The sequence below is a fragment of the Malus sylvestris genome, chromosome 7 (genome assembly GCF_916048215.2).
Source record: "Malus sylvestris chromosome 7, drMalSylv7.2, whole genome shotgun sequence".
NCBI classification, from domain to species: Eukaryota; Viridiplantae; Streptophyta; class Magnoliopsida; order Rosales; family Rosaceae; genus Malus; species Malus sylvestris.
Genome location: NC_062266.1, coordinates 8,834,406 through 8,840,152, shown reverse-complemented (window position 1 = coordinate 8,840,152; position 5,747 = coordinate 8,834,406). Strand labels below are relative to the sequence as shown.

Sequence of the window (5,747 nt, the reverse complement as noted above, 5' to 3'; positions counted from 1 at the left end):
GCTCAAGCATGAGAATAAGCAGTTGCACCGGCTCGCCCATGACTATGCTACAAACATGAAGAGGAAGCTTGACCAGATGAAGGAATCTGATGGTAAGGTTTTACTTGATCATCAGCGGTTTGTGGGTTTGTTCCAAAGGCATTTATTGCCTTCGTCCTCTGGGGCTGTACCTGGTAATGAAGCTTCAAATGATGAACCTCCAATGCCTCCTCCTTCTGGGGTTTTGTCAAGTACTGAGGCTCCGGATAACCACCCTCCGGTGCTTTCTCTTTCTGGGGCTCTACCGACTGCTGAGACTTCCCCTAAGCAACCTTTGTGAAGGCTCCCTTTTGTTTGTTTATTTTGACTCATGTATATGTACATATTTGTGGCTTATCGAAAATATTAATAAATAAGCTTTGCTTCATTTCAACATATTGTGTTAAATACACCAAAGCCTTCTTCATAAAGTTCTTTGAATTTTTTGCTTTTGTTGAAACCTGTATTGTTGAAGCTTTGTGAGTGGAGCATGTAGTTTGAGGTAGTGTTCCCTTAATTTCCCGAGTGAGGAAAACTTCTCGGTTGGAGACTTGAAAAATCCAAGTCACTGAGTGGTTGTGAGACTGCCGAGTATCAAGGTGCAGTAGCATATGGTGGGAGTCCCCCAAGTCTTCAGGCGAAGAGAGTTGCCGAATGAGGTGTCTAGCTAGTAGTCAATGTCATGAGTAGGAAAACTTCACTTGTTTCTTTTCGAAGTGGTAACCCAGGGCTCTTTCTTCATATATTGTTTTTTGTTATGAAGATGTGTTAGGCCCAAAGAAGTGGAGGCCTAGGAACTTTTTTTTTTTTTTTTTTTTTTTTTTTTTTTTTTTTACTCCCTCCCTTTTTCTTGTGTCATTTACATGGGTGTATTCGAATGGAGCTGAATGAGGGGTAGGGTATGACTCATTATCATGTGCCATGATTTTGTCTTCCTTTAGCTTCTCTTGTGCTTTGCTTTAGTCTTCCTTTAGCTTTTCTTCAATATAACACCATTTTCTGTGGCTCAGATCGCAAAACCATCTTCATGAAAGTTGTTCCTTAGCTCGTGAACTACAACATATCCGAATTGGAGATCCATCGGAGTAGTACAACTCCAGAAATTCAGGTATGATGAGTGATTGTTCGTCATTTGTATATCAACGCGTCAGACTTGTTGTGAGCTTCAAAAACTCCATTTTCTCTTGCTCAGATCAACATACTTTCTTCATCGAAGTTGTTCCTTAACTTGTGAACTACAACATATCCAAATTTGAGGTCCCTCGGAGCAGTATAACTCCAGAAATCCAGGTATGATGAGTGACTGGTTATTATTTTTCTGTCAACCCGTCAGATTTGTTGTGAGCTTTGAAACTCTATTTTCTCTTGCTCAGATCAGCATGCTTTCTTCATTGAAGTTGTTTCTCAGCTTGTGAACTTCAACATATCCAAATTTGAGATCCCTCGGAGAAGTATAACTCCAGAAATCCAGGTATGATGAATGACTGGTTATTATTTTTCTGTCAACCCGTCAGATTTGTTGTGAGCTTTGAAACTCTATTTTCTATTGTTCAGATCAGCATGCTTTCTTCATTGAAGTTGTTCCTCATCGTCTCTTTCATAACATATCAAAAATTCAGAATGAACTAATGGTTAAATATTTCCAGATCTTCGAAACATCACAGCAGCTTCGAAATCTGCAAGAATCCGACTGTCATGCTTGGAGCTTCAACACTTTAATTTCCGTGGCTCAAACAGAAATGGTTCCTTCTTGAAAGTTGTTCATCTGCTCAAGAACTAGAGGGTGTCCAAAATTCAGCTCCATTGGAGAGAAGCAGCAGCTGCAAAAATTTGATAGAGAAAAGGAGGCGAAGCTTTGTTGGATTTCTAGGCTGGGGAAGATTCCAGTTTTTGTAGCAACTTCAGTACTGGTGAATTGCTTGTATTTTTGTCCATAACTAAATTTTGGACTTTGAATTATTATTTGATCTATCATAATATGTTTGGGAACATATATAAGTGAATAAATAAGAAGGAAGATTTTGGGCCCTTGTGGGTGTAAAACAAAAAATGTTTAGGTTGTGTGAACAAAATTTGTTTATTTGGAGCAAGGTTTTGTGTTGAAGCTTTGTAGGTGAAGCTTTGGTGTTGAAGCTTTCTAGGTGAAGCTTTGATGGTGAAGCTTTGTAGATGAAGCTTTGTAGATGAAGCTTTCTAGGTGAAGCTTTGATGGTGAAGCTTTGATGGTGAAAGTATGTAGATGAAGCTTTCTAGGTGAAGCTTTTTTAGGTGAAGCTTTGTAGGTGAAACTTTTTTAAGTGAAGCTTTGGGCCCTTGTGAAGCTTTGGAGGTGAAGCTTTTCGGGTGAAGCTTTTTTGGGTGAAGCTTTGTGGGTGAAGCTTTTGAGGTGAGGCTTTGTGGGTGAAGCTTTGGAGGTGAAGCTTTTCGGGTGAAGCTTTTTTGGGTGAAGCTTTGTGGGTGAAGCTTTTTAGGTGAAGCTTTGTGGGTGAAGCTTTGGAGGTAAAGCTTTTTTAAGTGAAGCTTTGGGCCCTTGTGAAGCTTTGGAGGTGAAGCTTTTCGGGTGAAGCTTTTTTGGGTGAAGCTTTGTGGGTGAAGCTTTTGAGGTGAAGCTTTGTGGGTGAAGCTTTGGAGGTGAAGCTTTTCGGGTGAAGCTTTGTGGGTGAAGCTTTGGAGGTGAAGCTTTTCGGGTGAAGCTTTTTTGGATGAAGCTGTTTTTTTTTTTTTTTTTTTTTTTTTTTTTTTTTTTTTTTGGCGCTTGACACGGTCTTCATTTGCTTGTTTTGTAGTGACTGTGGAAGACGGATTGCTTTCTGATTAAGAAGGGTTCCGGCATCGCTTTGCACCATCTTCATGTGGGTAATATAGGAACTTCCTTATGTTTTGATCATGCATGTAGTGATAGAATTTGTTTCTTCTTATTGTAGATGTCAGAGCCTGTAAGTTCTAGTGATGAGGGCTCTTCTAGCTTTAGCTCTAAGTCTGAGTCTGCAATGTCGGAGTCTTCAGGGTCTTTGTTAGAGTCCGGTACTAGAGAAACATTGGATGATCTTCCTAACCGTCAAACTTTAGCTATTGCTAGTTCTTCCTCCATGGCGTTGGGTGAGGGGGTTGTTTTTGATGCCATACCCATAGTTCGCTCTGAGTTCACAGCAGACCATCTAAAGAATAACTTGTTAGATAATGAGAAGCAGGTTGAGGCGCTAAGGCAGTCATGTAATATCCCTCGTAGTGTAGGGATACGTTTGGTACATGATGAAGAATGGCCTTCTGAGCCTCCCCAGGGTCATGTTATGTTCTACACCCAGATATTACTGACTTTAGGGGTGAGACTACCTTTACATCCGTGGTTGCAAAAGATGTTATCTTTGATCGGATATGCACCTGGGCAACTCAATCCTGGTTTCTGGGATACTTTGATTGGATTTTATATCATTTGGATGGAGTGTGGGTTGTGTGAGCCTTCCTTCCATCAGTGGCGTTACTGTTACAAGATGCGCCCAGCAAAATCATGCACTGGTTATGCCGAGTGTGCATGTCGGAGTGAGAGAGAGCGTATTGTGTATGGTAAGAAAAAGGCATACTACACATGGAAAAACCGTTGGTGCTTTCTGTATAATGATTGGGAGTATGATAAGGGTGTCACGCCTGAGCGACGTGTGCTTACTCACTTCCAGACTGTAGGTTGTAACGTATCAACCGTTCGTACTATTTGCTATTTGTTGTGGTCTTTTCTTGCTTCTAACACTTTGCTTCATGTAGTGACGCGGGGCACCATCCAACTGTTTGGGCAGGAGCTATCTGACATAGAGAAGGTGTTGAGGGTGCCCAAAGAGGATAGACACTTAAGCAAGCTACGACCCTTATTTCGTCGGTACGGTTTCCAACCCTTAGTTTCCGAGAGCCAGGGACGATCGAGTAAGTTGTATCCTTCATGTAAACTTAGCTCAATTCCTTACTTTATTTGGAAAGTTGTATTTCTTATTTTGATTTTCCTTATGCAGTGGAGAAGGTAAGCAAGAAAACAGGGACTAGCACCCATAAAAGGAAAGCACCAGTGTTAGTTCCTTCGGAAGACATCCTACCGCATAAGAAAATTCATAAGTTCCGAGGGGAACCATCCGTTAGACCTAAGTCCCAAGATGGGGTCCTTAAGGGGCCTGCCTTTAGGAAGACTGGAGTCGAGGCCGTTGATAATGCTGCTGCCGTAGTTGCAGGAGAAGGGAGCCGACTGTTGCCTCATCCTCTTACTATGGAGCACACTGTCCAGGAAAGTGATCCTGGTTCCCGCCATGAGGGGAAAGGCAAGGAAAGAGCTGGCAGTGTCCCGTGGAAGGACTTGAGGGTTGCCACGCGGCCAAAGGATTTTGGGGATATCAACAATTGCTTGGCAGGGCGTCGATTCGCCTTCGATGAGCTCGGAGAGCCCTTAGCTAAGGATGAATCGGATTGCGACCGGATGTTGAAGCTGTCTTCATATGTGAGTGTTACTTTGTCATTTCCTTACTTTTTCCTCTTTATTATCATTATTTAGGTAGTGATGATCGTCTTGCCATGCAGGTCATGGCCGAGTATCACGACAGACTGCAAGAGGTTGAGCGGTACAAGGCAAAACTGAAGGAGAATAAGCAGCTTGTGGACGAGGCCCGAAGGAATAAGGGACTTTTGACTCAGGCTCTCCAACTGAAGGACGAAACCATGGAGAGCTTGAAAAGGCGAAATGGTGAGAACCTAAGGCTTAAGAAATTGTTTGAGGCAACTAAAAAACAGTTGGAGGTGGCTACCTTGGAAGTATCCAAGGTTAGGGGAGAATTGGATGGTGCCTTAGTTGAGATTTCTGAACTGGAGAAGAGCATTCCAACTGAAAGGGAGGCTGCTGTGCAAGAATACTTAAGTTATTCGACCTTTCATCTTGCTATTAAACCCTACTGTGCTCAAGAAGCTCGCTTTGAAAAAAGGAAATGGATGGCCGTCCTTGATCGTTATGATGATGGGAGCATTCTTCGAAAATACCACGAAGATATAGATGAGCATCATCGAAAGGGCGAGACATTTGTCCTTGCTGTTGATCCTAGCAGCGAAGATGAGTCTGATAATGAAGGTAGTGCTGATGCACAGACTCAGCATGGTGAAGAGGATCTTGGGGATGCAGAGGATGATGGTAGGACGCGGAATGATACTGCCAGGGGTTCGGCTTCAGATGAGAATGAATAGCAGTGTCTTTACTATCTGCATGTATTCTGGATGTAGTAGTCTGATGTGTGTATAACATGTGCCCATGTTATAAGCTTGAGAGTTTTGGATTTTAGGTGTTTATGAGTGTTTGCACTATTATTAATGCATGTTTGGCTATGTATGAATAGATCTATTGTTTGGATATAAGCCATTGTTTGGTTGTTCCTTTCTTTGTATAGTCTTGTCGACACATACTTAGATTTTGTTTCGTGTTGGATATATCTGCTTTGAGGTTTCAACACTTGAGTGTTCCCTTGCTAGGAATGTAAAAGAGTGAGGGCTGAGTTGGCTAAATTACCTCTTTATTGAATTCATTGCCAAATGGCCTTCATTACATAGGATGCCGAACGGCTATAGCTCAACACTTGTACATCGTGAGTCTATTTGTAGTAGTACTTCAAGTGATCAGCGTTCCATGGATGGCCAAGGGTCTTGCCATCGGAGCTTCTAAGTGTGTAAGAGCCAGGGCGACTGATGCCAATGACTTCATACGGTCC

The 5,747-nt window shown here is 42.3% G+C and overlaps 2 long non-coding RNA genes across 4 annotated transcripts; both read left to right on the top strand.

The window, feature by feature from the left end:
- The first annotated feature begins 861 nt into the window (after window positions 1-861).
- On the top strand, window positions 862-2,046 carry LOC126628221 (uncharacterized). 2 transcript variants are annotated; one of them, XR_007625322.1, is made up of 4 exons: window positions 862-1,126; window positions 1,211-1,308; window positions 1,392-1,489; window positions 1,665-2,046. It is a non-coding gene; the product is annotated as an uncharacterized LOC126628221 (long non-coding RNA). The 2 variants fall into 2 exon arrangements; XR_007625321.1 differs by having other exon boundaries at window positions 875-1,308.
- A 367-nt stretch (window positions 2,047-2,413) lies between these two features.
- Window positions 2,414-2,768, top strand: LOC126628258 (uncharacterized). 2 transcript variants are annotated; one of them, XR_007625328.1, is made up of 2 exons: window positions 2,414-2,517; window positions 2,692-2,768. It is a non-coding gene; the product is annotated as an uncharacterized LOC126628258 (long non-coding RNA). The 2 variants fall into 2 exon arrangements; XR_007625329.1 differs by having other exon boundaries at window positions 2,433-2,517; window positions 2,650-2,768.
- The last annotated feature ends 2,979 nt before the right edge of the window (window positions 2,769-5,747 follow it).